The 21,879-nt window shown below is 38.9% G+C and overlaps 3 protein-coding genes across 5 annotated transcripts in view; 2 read left to right on the top strand and 1 right to left on the bottom strand.

The window, feature by feature from the left end:
- Positions 1–21,879, top strand: part of LOC126374356 (peroxisomal leader peptide-processing protease) — a 133,744-nt gene that overhangs the window by 57,289 nt on the left and 54,576 nt on the right. The window lies entirely within an intron of this gene.
- LOC126374327 (NF-kappa-B essential modulator) overlaps positions 1–21,879 on the top strand; it is a 149,304-nt gene that overhangs the window by 97,343 nt on the left and 30,082 nt on the right. The gene's annotated exons all lie outside the window — the stretch shown is intronic.
- LOC126374497 (CHH-like protein) overlaps positions 1–21,879 on the bottom strand; it is a 103,215-nt gene that overhangs the window by 63,243 nt on the left and 18,093 nt on the right. Inside the window, exon 1 of one of the 3 annotated variants that reach the window (XM_050021169.1) lies at positions 544–635. The exons of the other annotated variants lie outside the window; for them this stretch is intronic. The gene's annotated coding sequence lies outside the window, so the exon portion shown is untranslated. Of the gene's footprint in view, positions 1–543; positions 636–21,879 lie in introns of those variants that run through there. 3 annotated transcript variants of the gene reach the window in all.

Below are 21,879 nucleotides of genomic sequence, written 5' to 3'. Positions count from 1 at the left end.
AAGATCGGATTTAATTTTAATTCACTCTACTCTTATCTTTATCTATATCAAGATAAAAAGATGTTATCAGCTTATCACTGACAACTTGCAAAAAAATAAATTACGACGCTACATAACGAAACTTAAACGAATAATGTCATAAAAATCTCTAAAGTACATACCTACTTAGTCATTAAATCTTTAAAAGTATTATAAAAACTTTTAAAATTTCGCAGTTTTACATCCTCGATTGTAAGCGGTAAAATAATTAAATTTTATGCCATTACGACACCACTAAAAACTTAATGCGAAACCGCCGACGAGAATAAAAAGTTTTAAAAGGTCAAAAACTTTTTTCTTTTAAATTGTGTTCGTTGCTTCTGTTGTTTCCTCGTTAAAAATAAAACTGCATTCAAATCCGACTTGGAACCAACGTTCGGAAACTTGTCAATAATTCAAATAGAAAAAAGTAATCTTACTTGTTCTTTTTTTAAATAAGTACTCGCAAAATCCAGTGTCCAAGTTGGTTCCAAGTTGGCAGGTGATAAAAAAGATTTTACTCACTTTTTTCGAAAGATGCGTATCACTGAAACACTTTCACGAATCGGATAACTCGCGGTTTGGATTTCGCGTAACGTGCGTCCGTTCCAAAGAGCAGTTTGTGTTTGCGCGATCGGCGGTTCAGGTGACGTATATAGTGTGCTTGTAGGGGCGGGAAGCGTGCGGATTGGTGGACCGGCAGGGTTGCCAGAACACACCTTTCTGGTACTACTTTCAAAGTTTAAAAATTAGATAAACGGGTCTTAAGTGGCTTACAGCCTAATAGCTTGCAACTGTGTGTTACTAAAGCCAGGTAAATGTTTTGAATTACCTAAGTATACTAAAGTATGTAAGTAATAATATGAAAAATATTTAATACATGGTTAGTTAGGTACCTGCTAGTTACGTAACAGGGGCCTTAGCCAAATTGCAAAAGATTACGAAAAAAAGGACTGACATTTTTTTTGTCACTGTCCAGTGACAGTGATAAAAAACTATCTGTACAGTGATAAAAATATAAGGGATTGGCATGATTGCTGTCGGTTTTCGACATCGTTTGTAACTTGGCTAGTTATTAAACTACTTCTTTGAACTGCATAGAGCTTTTTTCGTACAAGGAAAACATTATCTGAGGTTCCTATAGTATTACATTATTATTATTACATCAATGGGTTTATGTTACACATAAGATAGGTAAGTATGTAAACATACCTATAATATAGATAAGTACGTTTATTGTCAAATTATACTTTTTAATATGTTGATTTCGAGGTAAGTCCATTTAGGCACGCTGCGTTGATCAATGTAATTAATTCATGTAACTTGCAAACTTAATATGTTTTATTTCTCAAATCATCTTTAAAGTATCTTTGTTTTTGGGTATAAATAATGATCCTTGTTATTACACCAAGGCGCAACACATCATTCACCCATTATTATTCTGAATAAAGAAAAAACAATATAGGTAGCTACATAATTCTATACCATATCTGATCCAAATACCAAGCAACAATTATTTTTACATACACCTCTGCCATTACATTATAATACGTTAGAATAATAGGCCAGTTTCCAACTAGTCAAATCAGTTACTTTTTACTAAACGTCAAAACACAAAATTACTATGGAACTTGTATGAAAAATCAACCTGTGACGTCATAGAAAAACGTAACAAAATGTCGCACTTATAAAATTAAAAAATAATAAAATTCATAAATAATTTAAATAGAAAAAAAGAAAAAAAATTACACCTTTGCATCTGTCTTTATTTCAGTAGTAATCAGAATTTCATAATGTATCTTTGACCTAGGACACTACCAGCAATGAGAAAATAGGTAACTATCACGAGCGAGGCGAAGAGTGCACGTTCTAAGTATGTACAGTAAGTCAATTTTCCTAGCGTTATCCCGTTTTCATGGGGTCCGCCCTGAAGATTTGACAGGTTCGGTTTTTTACAAATGCAACTGCCTGTTTGACCTTTTAACCTGCGGAGGTAACACCAGCCCAATACAGGTTAGGTCGCACCTCTCAAAGGCATTTCTCGAGAATGTGTCTTCATGTTTTCCTTCACCGCTGACCACGTGATAAACATATTTAAACGTGAATTCGAAAATCATTGGTCAATCGTGTTAGGACCCGAAATAGTGACTTCACAGTGTGTAACACACAGTGACAGTGAGTTATGTGCGTAAGTAGAGTAGTATTCTTTATTCTATGGTTGTACGAAAATAGGCGAGAATGATAAGATTAAATATTTTTATATTTCGTGCCTTGATAATGACGTATGTTTGGTAAAAGATTAAAACTTTGCCACTGTGATATAGTTATGCTTATCAACATGACGTAATGTAATAGAGTTATAGTTAAGCAGGTACGTCAGAAGATTAGGCTCTTTCTTTGCCCGTTTTCGAAATATTCATAATTACCTAGTTCTTATAGCAAATGTAAATTGTTGCCAGTAGGCAATAAATTTATTTTATTCGTATTCTATTCTTGTTTTCTTTTTTTGTTTTGACGTGACTTATTGTAGATTTGCCGCAGATGGCATTAACTACTTGGCCGGACAATCTTATTGGGGAGCGCTGAAGGCTCTCACCCAGTAAGATTAGGTGTTGTCAGAGGACACAGTATGTGTCAAGTTAATCTAGTATACTGAGGGAGTAACCAATACTGAGGGGGATGATTCAGACCATGATTTTGAGTTGATATCAAGTGGAATTTCCTGTCGGAAAATTCATGAAAAGTTTTGTGTTTTTTTTTTAATTATTATCCGTTCCATACTTTTGCGACGGAAAATTCCACTTGATATCAACTCAGAATCATGGTCTGAATCATCCCTCAAAGTTTTCGTTAGGTACACTCTTCGCTAGCTGTGTTTAAGTCCTATGTAATACGGGGTGAGCCTGTTTCCATTAACCGGATAAAAATCCTAAAAACCACGGAACATCAATTATTTATCTATGATCCAAATATGAATTCAGACTCATAGGTCGAATTGAGTGGTTAAGAGCCAGAGTGGAAGGTTGGTGGTAGGGCTGGCAGAGAAAGATCTAGAAGGACGTACATTGACCAAATTGGAGATGTCCTTAGAAAAGGGTCTTCCGGGAAGAAAGGGAACCGGCTTGCGTGTATGAAGTACGATATACTCTGAAACGGCTTGCGTGTATGAAACAATTGATGAATGTGGAAGAAGAGAAGTATGTCAGGATCGAAGCAAATGGAATACTATAGTCTCTGCTTACCCCGGTGCGAAATAGGCGTGAGTTTATGTATGTATGTATGTATTTCCCTTCCACTTCGCAACTCTTTGTAGGTAGGAAGTAAAATGGGTACGGTCCGTGAAACAATTTTCCATAAAAAGATAAATAAATTTAATCTGTGGAGAAACAAAACCGTAACTCTGTTTAACTAATTATGACGAGGACCCGGTAACATAGAATAAGGAATAATACTACGTATAGAACGGCAACTCTCCGCTCCCCACCAGCGGCTGACCTAGGTTTACCTCACCCCCTCGAACATAATTGAGACTTGAATCGTATGATGTCAGTTGTCGCACACACAGATGCGCGTGTACGATATGTCAATGTGTAAAAAATGTGCAAAAATTTACAGTTGTCAATCGACAACTGCACATTTGCACATTTTTTTCGATCTTTTAAGTAAGTAAGTGTATAAGTACTTACATACTTTTAGAGCCGCGTTGGCCACGTTGAGACGAATAATCATCCGTCCCTATCCTTTTCGGCGGATAAGAAAATGACGGGTATAACTCAAAATAAAATTAGGAAGTGTCTGCAGGAATCGGGGTCAACGGGGCTCTATAATAAGTATGTAAGTACTTACTTAGATACTTACTTACCTAAATAATCGACAGATTATTACTCACATTCCGTATGCTAACATAACGAATAGTCTAAACTTTCCTTCCCTATATTGACTCGGCGTGTTAACTTACTTAGCACAATTTGATGTAAATACCTCGTCTAGACAATGAGAATTATTAAGCTAAGTAACTGATACCTAACTTTTATATCACTAGTGATCTTTAACTCTAAAGTTACTACCAGAAGTTTAGTCATTATAACATAATGGTGCAGATTCCGGTCGGGTTGGAAAGGCCACAGCGAAGCAGTTCATCTAAGAAAGCAATATTGCTATTTTACATATAAAAGTAAGTGCGCAACGCAAAATAAACAAAATAAAATAGCAAAAAATTAAATAGCAATCAAATAGCAATATTGCTTTTTAAGGTGAATAGCTTCGATGAGGCCTTTTTAACCCCCCAATACACGTCACGATTCAACTCATTTACTTATACATATATTTTATCCACCTGTCATTTTCTTATCCGCCTAAAAGGAAAGGGACGGGTAATTGACAGGCATACAATTTATGGAACACACGGCAATTTTAGGCAGAAGTTTAAAAAACTCTTCGAAAATTTTATATTGGCCAATAACCCGACTGTATTAAGTCATGTCGCCTTTGGCGGCTCAATAGTAACCATGACATTGGTAATCCACCTCACAACCGACACGATAGAAGAAGATTACACTTAGTAAGGTTTTAAGAAATTAATTAGAGCAATGACGGTCAAGAAAACTTCCCAAGAAGCTTTCATGGAATCCGATGCGGAAACCTTCCGATTCCAAAGTGTAAAGTGATTAGTGAGTGCGTCATTCAGTACCACTGCAAAGTGGAATATTTAGTCTAGACTAGTCTAGACTCTAGACGTAAGTATATTTATAATTTATAAGTAAGTACCCTAGGAATGCGGTAATTCATTGTATTACGTCACACACGTAGTGACGGGTTCATGCATTAACTTGTCATCACTTTGTAGTACAAAACAAAGTCGTTTTTTCTGTCCCTATATCCCTGTGTACGCTTAAATCTTTAAAACTACGCAACGGATTTTGATGCGGTTTTTTCAATAGATAGAGTAATTCAAGAGGAAGGTTTATATGTATATTAACATTCATTAAATAGTGGAGTAATACTGTTATTTTTGAGGTTTTTTAATGTGATGTCGTTAATAATTTCATTTTTTCCTCAGCATTGCACCCGAGCGAAGCCGGGGCGGGTCGCTAGTTTTATAATAAAAATCGTGACATACGCGGCATTTAACTCTAACCTATACATATAATAACGTAATGTAGCATCACTCCTTTATCCCTGAAAGGGTAGGCAGAGGTGTATAGTTTACAGGGTGTTAGTGACATCGTAACGAATTTAGAATTTACTTCAGGCCTCACCGCGCCTCATTTCTAAAAAAATCATTTTTTTTTTCTTTTTTTTTCCTTTTTTTTTTCTTCATTTTTTTTAGTATATTTGATTGATTGATTGATTTCTCTGGCTAAGTAGTTAATGCTATTTGCGGCAAATCTCCTTTTTTTTGACGTCACTTATAGTAGATTTGCCTCAAACGGCATTAACTATTTGGCCGGAGTATATTGATAGACCACTCCTCACCAATTTGAAGCCAATAAATCCACTGACCTAATGACAATCCCCTGCCAAGCCAATACACTATGAAGCTGTATATTTATATATAACTCGTCTATTATTACGCGTTGTAGACACATGCGTAGACGCATGAACGTCATACTATGTGAATATTGCATCAGCCGACGCTGAAGCTACGCTTTGCTTACTAGTACTTGGTTATGCTTTGGTTATGGCATAGAATAAGGAATAATGACTACGTACAGAACGGCAACTCTCCGCTCCCCACCAAGGTCTGAGCTAGGTTTACCTCACCCCCTTCGAACATGTTTAGATTTTAGGCTTGAATCGTGAAGGCAGCGCGTGGACAGTTGTTTTTATTTCTTATCAGTTTAGATTTTTATGTTCGAATTTTGAAATTGGACGACGTTCTTAGCCAATAACCTGACAGAATTAAGTTGATAGTAAGTATAGTAAGTAAGTATATATACGTCAAAGGGGTTGCATACCAGCGAGAGGTGTCTGTAGAAATCGGGGCCACTGTCAAAATAAACCATTTTCTTACTTTCGCCTAAATGGTCTAGTGGATAGACTCTTGGGCTCATGATCTAGAGGTCCGGATTCGATTCCCGATGGGCACATCGTCGAAATCACTTTTTCGAGACTGTCCTTTGTGTAGTTAGGACACTGCAAGCTGATTGTCACCTGATTGTCCGAAAAAGTAAAACGATTCCGTGCTTCGGTAGGCACGTTATGCAATTGGTCTCGGGTGCTAGCCCAAAACACCTTCACCAACCCGCAGTGGAGCAGCGTGGTGGAGTATGATCCATATTGTTTTTTCTCAGAACAGAAATTCAACTACTGAATCAGGTTTCAACTACGAGTACAACCATCGTACGTGCGTGAGCTCGCGTGCGTAGGCGCCGATATCAGTGTTAAGTTTATTTAATACTAGCTTTCATCCCGCGACTTTTTCCGTGAAGACTTCGGTTATCGCTGTCACACTCATTCATCATCTCCGTAGCATTATCCCGTTTTTCACAGGGTCCACTTACCTAACCTGAAGATTTGACAGGTCCCGTTTTTTACAGAAGCGACTGCCTGTATGACCTTCCAACCCGCGGAGGGAAAACCAGTCCAATACAGGTTAGAGGAGTTAAAATGGCCACATTGAAGCAATTCATCTAAGAAAGCAATATTACTATTTGACATTTGTTTGCATTGCGCACTTACTTTTATATGCGCAAATGTGAAATTTCAATATTGCTTTCTTAGATGTGGCCTTTTTAACCCCCCAGGTCACATACCTCCGAAAATCACTTCCGAATTTAATTTTTCAAAAAAGCACTTACGAGATTTTGACTATAAGACACTGTATATGAAAAAAAAAACCTGTTCTCACTAGGAACTACATTTGGCTTTTTGGCGGGAAACGGGAACGGGACAGTTGCTTTCTTCATTGAGTAATCTAAATAATTAATACGAAGTGGTGTTTTGTGGTTAATGATCGCATTAAGTTAGTCGGAAGACATTCGCGAGTGTTATTATATTGGAGTATTCAATAAACAAAGTGTATCTGCCTATTTTCGCTTCGTGCCGGGAAGCCGCTTCATAACTCAAAAGTTTATGCAGACTTTTGAGTTAATTCGTTTGGGGTTCGGAGTAGGAGTCTACTCCGAGGGTGGGGGCGTAGGTTTCATCATCATCACCTTTCATCATTTCATTAATCATTAAGAAAAACAATACGTCAGACATGGCTGTATGGGCATAGTTCCCTTTGCCTTACCCTTCGGGGAAAACTAAAACAAAAAAAAACAAAAAAAAGGAACTAGATTTTTGACTCTATTTTTGAATTAGTCATTGTAAAGTCAACTTCGATTGGCGCCAATGAATCAGCGATCTAAAAATATCTTACTAAGAAGTCGCGAGATGGTGTTAACTTTTTTTCTTTGCCTGGCGTCTACTTACGTCATCAGCACGTGGGCTAAGAAAGATTTCCTGCTGCATTAACACTAATAAGTTTTATAAAGCATAACATAACATAAACATGAAGGAGCACGGTGGCGCAGCGGTTAACGCGCTCGGTCTGCGATTGTTGAAGTTAAGCAACCTTCGCAAAGGCCGGTCATAGGATGGGTGACCACAAAAAAAAAAAGTTTTCATCTCGTGCTCCTCCGTGCTTCGGAAGGCACGTTAAGCCGTTGGTCGCGGCTGCATTAACAGTCGTTAATAACCATCAATCCGCACTGGGCCCGCGTGATGGTTTAAGGCCCGATCTCCCTATCCATCCATCTACAACTGCAACTGAAAATCAGCGTCATAGTCTAAGCTATGGCATTATGCTGAGGTGGGACCGTTTCGGCATACTTACATTCATAATTGTATTATTTTGTTTAAATATGTGAAAACAATAAGTATGTCGAATAAATATTTTTTTCTTTCTTTCTTTCTTTCTTTCTACAACAGCTGGGCACAGGCCTCCCCTTAATCAACCTGAGAGGGTATGGAGCATACTCTACCACGCTGCTCAACTGCGGGTTGGTGGAGATTTTTTTTTTAAATATAGGCTCACATCTGACCTAGGGAATCGGGATCCCGTGAGATCGGGATTGCATTCACTATTGAACACAATCTCACCTGATGGTAAGTTATGATGTTGTCTAGGATGGATTACGCCTACCTAGCAAAGACGTTTTGTAAGTACTTATATAATTCTTTATTATATAACTAGCGACCCGCCCCGACTTCGCTCGGGTGCAATGCTGAGAAAAAAGTTAAATTATTTACGACATCACATTAAAAACCTCAAAAATAATAGTATTTCTCCACTATTTAATGGATGTTATTATACATATAAACCTTCCTCTTGAATTACTCTATCTATTAAAAAAAACCGCATCAAAATCCGTTGCTTAGTTTTAAAGATTTTAGCGTACATCGGGATATAGGGTCAGAACAAGCGACTTTGTTTTATACTATGTATAGTGATTATAAAAACAGTTACTTACTCGGGATTTTGTTCGCGCTTCAAACTATGGAAGTTCCATACAAACTTTGCTAGCCTCTTTTACTCCCTTAAAAGATTATTATTATTGCGTATGGCAGACAAAAATAAAATATCCTGCGTGGATCATATATCCAGCTTAAGATCCCCTAACCAAGTCTCTGCCGCATCCGTTACACAATGCAGCTCGGCTATACCTCCTGGGAAGCGGTGCAGAGGGCACTCGTTCACTATGTGAGATAGAGTTTGATCCGGGTGACCACATTCACAGGAAGTTATTATTAAGCCGCCAAAGGCCTGACATGGCTCATGTAACGATTACTCACTTACATCAATAAGTAGTAACCGGGACCAACGGTTTAACGTGTCTTCCGAAACACGGATAACCTTACTTTTGGACAATCAGGTGATTAGTCTGTAAAGTCCTAATCAAACTAGGGATCACAAAGTATTTTTTCTGGTGTGCCCCCACCGGGATTCGAACTAGGGACCACCGCATCGTGACCCCAACGCTCAATCACTGAACCAAATTAGGTAAAGGCACCTTTTGTAGCCTTCTTTACTGCTCTGTTTTTGATGGTTTGATCATAAATAACAACGGTTCGGCAATGTTAACAAAAATTACATTTGAATGTAATTTTTCAAATGTATTTTTTTTGACGTGACTTATTGTAGATTTGCCGCAGATGGCATTAACTACTTGGCCAGACAAATAGGGAGCGCTGAAGGCTCTCACCCGGTACAACGTTTAAGACAACAGGCCTGAGGGTGCCCAGTTGGGCGCGAACCTCGGCTCAGGGCGTCGTCTGAGAGGAAAAATATTTGAAAGAATTAATCGACTCTAGTGGGTCGATAGCTATAAGCGCTGATTGAGGGAATTTCAAGAAGGCGCTTACATGGTTTTCTCTAAAACCGACGATATGGTATCGTGTTAGAAAGGACACGATCCCCCTGTCGGTTTTTACGACATGCCCGGGAAGACAAGTTGCTCGACTTGTATTTTTTATTTCCTTTATTTCTTTGACGTCATGGGGAACCACGTTTCATACAGTGCATTGCGTATTTAGAAATAACAGACTTTTTAATACATTTATTTTGGAGAATTAATAGCGGTTGTGGTTTTGCTTATAGGGTCATCGCCTTATTTATAAACGTCAGATGTAAATGTCATGTTTCCTGTTAATTTTTTGGGGTTTCCTCCCCTGAAATTTTAAAATATTACTTCACAAGATTTTTTTATCTATCCGGTTGATGAAAATGCCTAGCGAATGTACCTAACAGCACGTTTTAATCTACAATAAGTCACGTAAAAAAAAAAGAAAAAGCGCTTTTGAATATACTTATAAATAATACTTTTTTATCGAACGGATCGATCGAATAATGCTCATTATGCTAAAGGAAACTCTATAGAAAATAATACGAAATGTACGACGCCAAAATAACGTTAGGATTTTTCAAAAAAGGCACCCATACATACATAAACTTACGCCTATTTCCCACCGTGGTAAGCAGAGACTATAGAATTCCATTTGCTTCGATCCTGACATACTTCTCTTGCTTCCTCCACATTCATCAATCGTTTCATACACGCACGCCGTATCCGAGTAGGTCGTACTAAACCTTTTCTAAAGAGATCTTCGATTTGGTCAATGTACGTCCTTCTAGATCTTCCTGCCAATCTTACCACCAACCTTCGCTTTATATACACTTTCGTAATGCTATTATCCTTCATTGGCTCTACGTGTCCAAACCAACTTAACAACAAATCACCCACTATTTAACAAACTACATTTCGATTTCCGAATTCAGATATGATTTCATTCATTCATTGCATTTCGGGTAAAAAATTAAACTACAAAATTTTACATGCTTTGAAAATAGCGTATCAAAAAAATGCGTGTAGCGTGTGTCTTTTGCTAAGCTTAAATACTCTAAAAAAACGCTTATGAGGTTTTCCCTCATCTTCATTGCCACGCTCTTGTCGGTGTAGCATTCCATTCTTCTCTATCAAAGGCCAATTCTTTCACTTTGACTTCCTTATAAAACACGACGTTCGCCTTCTCTTTAATTTGTTCCATGTAATCTCTTCTTAGAAAAAAAAAACAGGACCTGCCAGGTTTTCAGGTTAGGTAACCGGATCCCGTGATAAACGGGTAACGCTGGGGGTGGGGAAATAAGATCTTCTTGGTCTTCCCCTTCCTCTCTTTCCTTCTATTAAATTCGTCGTGTATTTTTAAGTGTCAAATCATCTTGCATCTCACTCTCTCTGTAAAATTTTTACTATAACGTCGTAAGGCCCGGATTTCCAGACACAATAGTTAAACAATGTGATTAGTACTACTAGTATGGCCGTGGGCCTTAGGAGGATAAGGTGATAAATCAAGTATCATTTCCGTAACCTTCTCAGTAGATTTAAGGTACATATGTGAGTCTGCGAGCACAGACGATGACGTAGTCTGACCAGAAAGAAAAAAACTAATTTCTCAAACATACCCCGGCTAACCGTTCGCTTTTTTCTCGTAATAACGGGGCTCATAACTTCAGTAAGGCCAGCTTAATTTTTTAACCGAATGTAACGCCATTTTCAAGGTAAAAATAATATTTAGTAAATAGGGAGTAAGTAAGTAGTAGTAGGTGAGTAAGTGATCCCTAGTTTGGTTAGGACATTGCAGGCTGATCACCTGATTGTCCAGAAGTAAGATGATCCGTGCTACGGAAGGCACGTTAAGCCGTTGGTCCCGGTTACTACATACTGATGTAAGTACGTAGTCGTTTCTTGAGTCACGTCAGGGGCCTTTGGCTGCTCAATAATAACCCTGACACCAGGCTTGATGAGGTTGGTTCCACCTCACAACCCACACGATAGAAGAAGAAGAAGAAGTAGGGAGGAAGTGGAATTCTCTGCCGTCTTCTGTATTTCCGAATGCATATGACCCGGGTGCTTTCAAAGCCAGAGTGAACATGCACTTTCTGGGCGAGCTCACTCCATCTTAGGCCTCGTCAATGCCTTCGGGCAAGTCTGGGGCCAAGAGCGAACCCATTAAAAGTAAAAAGAAACTCAATATTAAAGTAAAAGAAAAACTTAAATAGTACTCACCTATTTAAGACCTTTTCTCGTGTATGGGTTGTGAGATTATGCGCGATTTTTGTTATCAAAACGTCATAATAGAAAAATGAGTTCTCAATTTTTTCCTGCACACTGGCGGAACTTATTGTGATCACACTAAAGCCATTCATCAAGAATTTAATTGAATTTTTCCCGAATTGAAATTAATGAAAAAATCGAGGTGTTGTTGAAGAAAAATCACATCCGAATGCAATATTTGATAAATCACTAAAACACAATACATTTGTAAGCGCAAGCGCATTTGCGCTTACTTGGTTTTCGATAAGTAGGTTGATAAAATTTGCATCAACTTACAATTACATTTTATTTTTAATGAATTCAATAAAAACTTAACAAAACAATAAAAATGATAATTAAAATGAGAATCAAAGCCTTCTTATTATGAGCAAACCAAAGTTATCCACAACTTGATAACGACAGGTCCAATATGCCAACTTAATTCATACTTATTCAACTAATTAACTTGGAAAATTCGCCTCTATGCTCAAGCTGTTAAGATTTAGCACTGGAGTTTTTGCCAGCATATTTTTGGTGGTAATTATCATGTCATGTTTCGTTCAAAACTGACAGGTAGGTATGCGGGCAACCCAGTGTTCTGATGACGTCATAATGGTATACTAAGGCAGAACACTTTACTCTGAATTTTGTACTTAATACTTACTTATATATATATTCATTTATAGGTATACGTGAGGAGCTCGGTGGCGCAGCGGTAAATGCGCTCGGTCTGCTATTGTTGAAGTTAAGCAACTTTCGCAAAGGCCGGTCATAGGATGGGTGACCACAAAAAAAAAGTTTTCATCTCGAGCTCCTCCGTGCTTCGGAAGGCACGTTAAGCCGTTGGTCACCAATCCGCACTGGGCCCGCGTGGTGGTTTAAGGCCCGATCTCCCTATCCATCCCCAGGGAAGGCCCGTGCCCCAGAAGTGGGGACGTTAATGGGCTGGTGATGATGATGATAGGTATACCGTTCTGCGTGCTTGATCTACGTTTTGCTCGCGTTAAATTCGGGGTAACACGGTTCCCCTTTCCTAATGTGCCAATTTTTAGCTTCCTACCTCGAAAAGTGCGAAAAGTGCGAAAAGTGCCATATAAAATTTTACCCCCTTTTTCAGAATCAGAATCATTTATTCAACGTAATTATCATGGATAAACTTGTGAAGGTCAATGTAACATTTTTGAATTCACGTCATTTCGCAAGGTGTTAAACTGCAACAGCAACACATCTTTTAAATCAATGAGGGGGGTACATTACAAGTTATTTAATAACTAGAGGAACACAATCAATACCAGACATTTTTATAATTTAGGTAATAATCATTAATCTTATAATAAGCTTTTTAACATAAATTTATTTTCTGACAAATTTAAAATAAGTAGGTATTATCTGTAAAAAGGTATACTAACCCCAAAATTATGAATTTAACTTTGAAGGGGTTGGGTAGTCCGTATACCAATTTTTAGCTTTCTATGTTGAAAATTGCGGAATACTCCATACAAACTTCCACCCCCCCCCCGTTTTAGGGAAGTGGGGGGTTAGAAAGAGACAAAAAGTAATTTTTTTGTTTTATTTTTATTTTACTATACTATCTCCACTTAAAAATCGTCGCTCCGTTTTGCTGTGAAAGACGGACAAACAAACGGACAGACACACTTTCCCATTTATAATATTAGTATGGATTTACTACTTGGCCGGACAAATAGCGAGCGCTGAGGCCTCTCACCCGGTATAAAATTTAAGACAACGGGCCTGAGGGTGCCCAGTTAGTTGCGAACCTCGGCTCACGAAGTCTTCTCATCGTATCCTTACCATTATCCTGTTTTTCTCAGGGTCCGCTTACCTAACAGGTTTTTTACAGAAGCGACTGCCTGTCTGACCTTCCAATCCGGGAAGAGAAAACCAGCCCAATCTCAGGTTTTGGCGTCATCCTTGAGGATTATATTTGAAAGAATTATTCGGGCCTAGTGGGTCAATAGAGATAATCGCTGAATGAGGGAAATCGTCGCCAAGCCGGCGGTATCGGAGTTCTGAAGTGTTTGTTGTCTCAAGCTGATTGGTCGCCTCTATGGCTAGAGTAATCAGGTCGTCATGATCATATTAATTATATTATAGCCTTCGGGATTTGGAAGAAAAAAGTAAGGATGGGAGAACTTTTACGCAATTTCGATCATCTACATATTTTGCATGTTTCTCTAAAGTGATGACTTTGACTATTGAATAAGGCCTTATAGACCATTCAATTTGACCGACAAAATATACTGTCGCTTTACTGTTAGTTATTTAAAAAATAATAATAATAGGTTGGTAATCCACCTCACGACCCACACGATAGAAAAAGAAGATCAGATAAAAAAAATAGTCATCAAAATTATTTATATGTAAAAGGCGCTTTTAAAAGTTCGTCCAAAAGCAGCTGAATACATCCTATGTCTGACTCACATTTCAGTTTAGGACCCTGACACCGAGCCTATCAGCGTGGTCGACGTGTCTTTTTCAGTGGTTAACGCTATCGGCCTACTTGGGGCCGATTCTCTCAAACACAAAACCTTCAGACGACGCCTGAGCTAAGGTTCGCGTCCATGTCCAACTGGGCACCCCAGGCCTGTTGTATCATACTTTGTACCAAGAGCCCTCAGCACTCCTCATTATGATTGGCGTTAAAAAAACTGAGTACACACACACATACCAAAAATTGTGGGATTGGGTATGAAGGAAACGATTATTATTTCTTTACCTTTGTTTATTTTAAACGTTTTATATTATTTTTCTACGTTTTCCTCTTTAAAAACAACCGTCCGCCATTTCCCTGACATTCCGCAATCCTCTCTTCTCTCTCGTTCACTCCTCGCTCTCTGTTTCACACACCTTTACGTATCGTTTCCTTCAGCACATTTTAGGATCTCTTTTTACTCAGTTTTTCATACATAAATAAACTCACGCCTATTTCCCACCGGGGTAAGCAGAAACTATGGAATTCCATTTGGCTCGATCCTGACATACTTTTGTACTTTTGCTTTTTTGTATGTTTTTTTGTCTTTTCTTGTGTTTTGTTTTTTTTTACTTTTGTTTTATTTTCCTAAGATCTTTTTACGGCCAGTCCAATAGAGAAGTTTGGAAACTACTACTTATACAAAATCTATCCACAAGTAGCTATGATTCTGATTTTGTCTTTCATCTGTTAATACTTTCCGGTCAAAGGTAAAAGAACACTTTCTACAATGCCAGTTAAGCGGTGATACAACCTATTAAAAATATTCATGCTTCATGTAAGCCATATATAACTCACATACATAATACACACACATACAGTATAATACATAATATACAGAATTATTAATTTATTTATTTTTCTTATTATTTTCTTTTTCCTCAAATACTTTATATTACGGTTTAGGTACGTAATTATGTGCTTAGACTTTAGAGCCCAGTTCTTTTTGTTTTACTGTATTTTGATTCCCCAACCGGCTGCAGCTGAAAATCAGCGTCATAGTCTTGCTACAGCTAGGCCGTGACATTTGCTGAGCTGAAGCCGTTTCGGCACTATGTATAATTATTATTATTTTTTTTGTTAATTAGTGTTAAGTATGCCGAATAAATATTTTCTTTCTTTCTTTCTTTCTTTCATCAAATTCCTCTTCAAATAGGTGTTCTTACTGAGAAAGATGAGTCGTTTCGTCTTCATCGTCTTCCAACTTTTTATGTGCAAACTTAACTACAACCTGTCGCCATTGATTCTTAACACTTTCGGCTGACCGGACGGCTATTTAAAAAAATGTATTATGACACATTAATTTTCCATACAAAATTAGGAGACGCTGAAGGACGTTCTGATTTTGTTATAAGCAAGAATAATGTGAAATATGGCACAAACGTTACTAAACGTCGTCGTATATAAGCGTTCTATCATAACCGTTATACTACGATCATTAGTAAAAGGAACAACGTCTAACAACGTCAACGTTTATAGAAGTTGCGTCACATGTGGGTAACATAATGTTTACAGTTTAACTAACAACATCTAATGACGAGGACGTTTGAATACGTTCTGTCACGCAATACTCAAATATAATTATTTATTATTTTGACAACGTTTATAAACGTCGCCGTCAATAGACGCTTTTCTGAATATTTATTATAAAAATCGATAAAAAAGTTATATTTTGATCACTGAGTAAGTAAAAATATTATTTGCAACAAGAGAACAAGTCGACTTTTTCAATATACGTGTATTGGATATTTCTACTTCTCAGAGATATAATGAAACTCTATCAGCATAATTATTGATTTCCGTCCAAAACGACAAAAGACCACGTTAAGTCATAGTCCAGGTGAGGATGCCGCCGTGGGTACTTCATCAACAGATAAAATAGAAGGTCATCGCGGGCCACCGCTGCATACAGTGATGGAGTGGGAGTCCACTCAACATCTCGCGCGACACCGCCGCCTGCAGAAATAGAAAGGTTCCTAAGGTAGAAATAGGCACGTTACTGCAGTTAACACTACCTGAACCTGCCGTGGACCACCCTCTGCCTTCTGGATTGTTGGCGCCTGCAGAAAACCACCCAACACCTGCCGCGTCACCGCAACCTGCAGACACTACGGACTATCCAATACCTTCGGCGTTGCCTGCAGATATAGAGACTAATTCAGCATCTCCTGCCTGACCATCGCTTGCTGATACAGAGGGCAACCTAGGACCCTCTGCGTCGTCAACATCTGCAGATATAGATAATAGTCTAGCATCTCGACAATTTCGCAGTCATTCCAGAGCTCTGAACAGTGTTCAAGCAAACGAGAGGCAGCCAGCAAGACGCAGAATACTTTTTTTTTGACGTGACATATTGTAGATTTGCCGCAGATGGCATTAACTGCTTAGCCGGACAAATGGGGACTCACCCGGAAAAACGCAGAACATTATATTCAGTAAGAACCTAAACAGTTCATAAGAACAAACAACAACAAGAACAAGAAGTATTAAGAACATCGCCCATTTCGAAGCCGCTCCCGCGACATACAAACCAGCAGGCAACGAGTACCAAGACGCTAAACACCGCCTCGAGCTACATGTGATTGAGAAAAACCACATTAGATAATAGTACCAACATTGTATTTTGATAATGTTTCTGCAGGTGCTCTGAATTTGGTCCGTCTACTTCTGTTATAATGTATTCAAATTCAATTAAATGTTTCCCCCACACGTTGTAGACTTCTTACCGAGCACCCGTAACTGAGGACGATGTTCGACGTCCTGGTCGTTGTTTCTCTCGAGAACGGCCACGAGACGGGCAACGTTCCCACTGGAGGCACCGTTCTGCGTCCCGCCAGCCACCTCTTATTCACTTTAGCATCTCTTGAATAACTTCGAGATTGACGAGATGCTGAATTATCCTCTATATATCAGCAAACAGTGGCAATACAAGAGATGTCGGGTCACTCTCTATGCCTACAAGTGGTAGCGATGCAGGACAATGACTAAGAATTATCCACAATATCAACAATCTGCGGCGACGCAGGAAGCACCGAGTGGCCCTCCGCAGGCGCGAGCAATATAGCAGGTACAGAGGTGATGTAACAGTTGCCAAAAATTCTGTTGCTGTGAAAGTGGTAACGTAGCCATTTATGAGACGCTGAGCAGACTTCCATCCCTGCACGCAGCGGGGACCCAGGACGAGCCACCAATACATCTGTTGATGAAGTATCCGCTTATTACGATATCACGTAAAGTTGTACGGCTCTTATCACGTAAAATTGACACATAAGACATTTACAATGGCGCGGAGCTTACAGGATGACGTCCATCAACGTTGTGATTGTATGCGTAATAAATGTGTATGTGTGAGTGACCTCTATAAAATGACGGTAAAAACGAATGCAGCGCGGCGCTAGTGATTTGGGAATCTAATGTGTTGTGGCGCAATGACGTAGCTAATAGAAATTAGTATCGGCTGTCAGCGCTCTATCACGTAGTGGGAATAAAATATATTTTTTCTTTGACGGGAATATACGTTGCGTCGATTTTGGTGTTTTCATTTTGACGTATAATGACGTTGCTCAGCCGAAAGTGTTAAAATTATGAATGAATCATTCACATTATAATATTTTTACTAATAAAATAACAAATTATATATTAAGCTGATTATTAGCGTCCGATCAACAAGGAAGTAATTATCTATGAGCAATAAAAGGTTATAAAAAATAATACCTAGGTAAGTATAGTCATGAGCAAAATAATGTGCCCACTATAGGACTCTGTCGCACTAACATATTTGACATTTAGTGAGACTTACAGTTCAATCTGTCAAAAAAGTTAATGTGACATAGTACCAAAGTGTATACATATTAATGCTCGTGACCGTACATGATTGTGATGTCAACAGTAATCTGCTGTTACTGGGAATATCTCTTCTTCTACCGTGTGGGTTGTGAGGTGGAGTACCAACCCCATCAACCCTGGTGTCAGGGTTACTATTGAGCCGCCAAAGGCCCCTGACATGGCTCATGTAACGAACACTTACTTACATCAGTAAGTAGTAACCGGAACCAACGGCTTAACGTGCCTTCCGAAGCACGGATCATCTTACTTTTTGGACAATCAGGTGATCAGCCTGTAATGTCCTAACCAAACTAGGGATCAGAAAGTGATTTTTGTGATATGTCCCCACCGGGAGTCGAACCCGGGACCTCCGGATCGTGAGCCCAACGCTCAACCACTGGACCACGGAGGCCGTTCCGGATAGAAGACTGGGAATGTTCCCAAAAAGGCGCAAAACTTATGTACTTATAGGTAAAGCTTTGCTACCTAACTTTAGGCAGATAAGACCACAATACGGTCACGAGCATTAATATGTATACACTTTGGCACCATGTCACATTAACTTTTTTGACAAATTGAACTGTAAGTCTCACTAAATGTCAAATATGTTAGTGCGACAGAGTCCTATAGTGGGTACATTATATTGCTCATGACTGTACAAGAAAGAACAATTTGAATTAGAAAAGCAGCCAGTGTATTTAAAGAGTTTTTACAACGGGAACATTCCCCTATGGGCACATTCCCCTATATGAACATTCCCCTATGGGCACATTCCCCTATGGGCACATTCCCCTATAGGAACATTCCCCTGTGGGCACATTCCCCTATGGGCACATTCCCCTATGGGAACATTCCCGGGAATGTCACTCACTGGATGTCAATGTGACGCTGTGTACCTGTTACCCATCACCATCTCCCTAGCCTTATCCCGTTTTTCACAGGGTCCGCTTACCTAACTTGAAGATTTGACAGGTCCGGTTTATTACAGCACTGCCTGTCTGACCTGTGCAACCCGTGAAGGGAAAACCACCCCAATACAGGTTAGATCACATATCTTCGAAAATGCATTTCCCGGGAATGTGGGTTTCCTCACGATTTTTTCCAAACCCAGCCAACCAAATAAGAAGGTATAATTATGATAATTAGCCATTACAAAAAATAAAGTTTAAGTATATGATAGTTTTTATTTATTATGCTAGAGGTGAGATTACGCACTTCAATAGTAGGTACATAAATGTAGGTACGTATGTGAGGTTACTCCAATTCCCACAGACCCCGCCTGCGTGGTCGAGGCTCGCCCGATACAACGTTTAATACAACAGGCCTGAGGGTGCCCAGTTGGGCGCGAACCTGAGAGGAAAAATATTTGGAAAAATTATTTGACCCTAGTGGGTCGATAGCCATAAGCGCTGATTGAAGGAAATCGTCAACCACGCCGGCGGGGTCGGTATCCTGAAGTGTTTGGTGTCGCGAGCTGATTGGCTGCCTCTATGGCTAGAGTAATCGGGTCGTCGGGATCGTATATTACGTCCTTTGGACGCCGATACTTTACAGTACCGACCCTAAGCGGGATGTATTTGGAAGCCGCAATTTCATCATTTTTAGCTAGTCATTGATAGCTCAAAAAACCCCCGAGAAAACTTTCGTGTGGTTTAGGAAACATTGTTGTCTATGAATCACGCTTTAGAATCATGAAGGTAATCCCGTTGCAGGTAAAACTGAGAGCGAAACGGAGCAAAAACTACTCCAATTAAATGTGACTCATTCTGTATCAGGTATGTACAGGTTTGGATCACGTTTCGTACATTTATTTCCTGTATAATCAGTCTTATTATTTTAACTGATTTTTTTTCTGGACTTACCCGGAAATTTGACCTTCCCTTCTTTCCTTCGACTTTGACCGGCTTTTTAATTCAAATTCTAAAATAAGTTTATTCAGTAGGTAACATAATTATAATTTTAATCGTCATTTTTTACATAACGAACATCTCATCCGCCTAAAACTACCGCAGTCACAACCTCGAAAAGAAGCTTCAAGAAAAATCTCGGCCAGGGCCCTAGACGTTCTTAAAAAAAAAACAAAATATTGTTATACAATTCAGTAATTTGGCATCCGCATGAACGCGCGTGGATGCATTTTCTGTGTGTTAGGCTGTGCGAGTTTTCTATACAAACGGAGATACTTACAAGCAACGGAAGAACACGCATCCACGGGCTACGCTGCATCATGTGGGGCAGTGTGAGGATCGCCTAACGCTCTACCACTGGACCACGGAGGCCGATCTTACAGTGACAACGACGTAAGCGTGTTTTGAAAGAAAATGAGAGGTATAACTTAAAATTAGATAGTGCATACTGAAATCAGCAGCGCTATTAGCGAAAGTATTAGTACCAGTTAACTGCCCGTCATACTCGTAAGGTCAAGACCGGTGCAACGGGCTGATGTAATATTGTTAGCTGTTTACAAGCCAAAATATCTTCCACATGTAACTATGATCGCTCTTACGTCATACAGCATGAATTTGAGAACGGGGGGGTTCGCTCTTACGTCATACAGTATGAATGGCCACATCGAAGCAATTCATCTAAGAAAGCAATATTGCAATTTGCCATGTGCGCATATAAAAGTAAGTGCGCAATGCAAACAAATGTCAAATAGCAATATTGGTTTCCTAGATGAATTGCTTCGATGTGGCCAATTTAACCCCCTTGTACTAAGATATTTTATGCCCTCGTGGCCAGTCTATTGTTCTCTTATCTTACGAAATACTACTCCAGTAGTCATATGCAAATGCCCAAACTAAAGGATATCGACCCTTCGGCTCCTTATAAAGAATCTAATAGTATGAATAATCGGGAATGTCCTGTACAAACGAACGAGACTAACATTGAAACAATTGTTTTAGCGGAATTCCCTGACAATACCCAAAGGAATTATACCCCAGCACATTCTTTAACAAAGTCCAAATTTGTTTGTAGATACAATTGGTACCGACGCGACGCGCAGTCTGCGTTCGTTTTGTTGACAAAAATACTTACGCGTGAAATTGTATTTGTTTCATACATTACTTTGTATAGACTTAAAACTTTCAACGGTTTGCTTGTAAAAGCGTCGATGTATGTTGTGTTGTTGGAATGTCTCGCTACGCACTATTTTATACATAACCGGGAGTCATTGAGTGTTCCTATGAACGGTGAAATGTAAACACCACAGCCACTATTGTATGGTGATATTGTTATACAAAAGTCGCAGACAAACAAAACGGTGTTGTGTGAAGGAATGACACGAGGGGTAGGCAAGTACTATTACGTAGAAGTTCTGATTATATTGTGGAAACGTTAAGTAGTAACGTTAAGTAGTAATAAAAATAAGTAGCTATTTGACGTAATTTTATAGTACGTAGGGAAGTGGGGTAGGCATCAATTATCCGACCAAGTTCATGCCATTTGCGGCAAATCTACAATAATTCATAAACATAGAAAATCTTAAAATTCCAAACAGTAAATTATCGCTCAACATACAATTGAGATAGTCAGAGGCACATCTATCGAAATATGAACTAAGAACCCAAATCTCACCAAGCTTTCTGTTAGACCAACGTGATAGGTGGTGAGCCGTATCGTCTATAATACTCATGCCAAAACTACGGTAAATCATGTCAAAAAAAAAAATAAGATCCATCAACATAATGACGTCATATATGTACGTATATACCGAAAAATTTGCACATCCTCCTGCAACCCAAATTTCCATACCTTATATGGAATTAGACCCCAATGTTGAATAATAGTCACAAAATAACACTCTCGTGTCAGCTTAACAAGTGAGGTTTGAATCCCGTTGGAGACAACATTTTCCAATCTACTTATTTTCTCTTTGATCGTAGTATCCAGCAATTTTTTTAGTTATAGTTATGGATGGGAATCCGTCTTACTTGTCAAGAATGCTCTAATAAAAAGGTACCTATG

Source organism: Pectinophora gossypiella, chromosome 17 (genome assembly GCF_024362695.1).
Source record: "Pectinophora gossypiella chromosome 17, ilPecGoss1.1, whole genome shotgun sequence".
Taxonomy (NCBI): Eukaryota; Metazoa; Arthropoda; class Insecta; order Lepidoptera; family Gelechiidae; genus Pectinophora; species Pectinophora gossypiella.
This window is presented reverse-complemented; position numbering and strand designations above follow the sequence as displayed.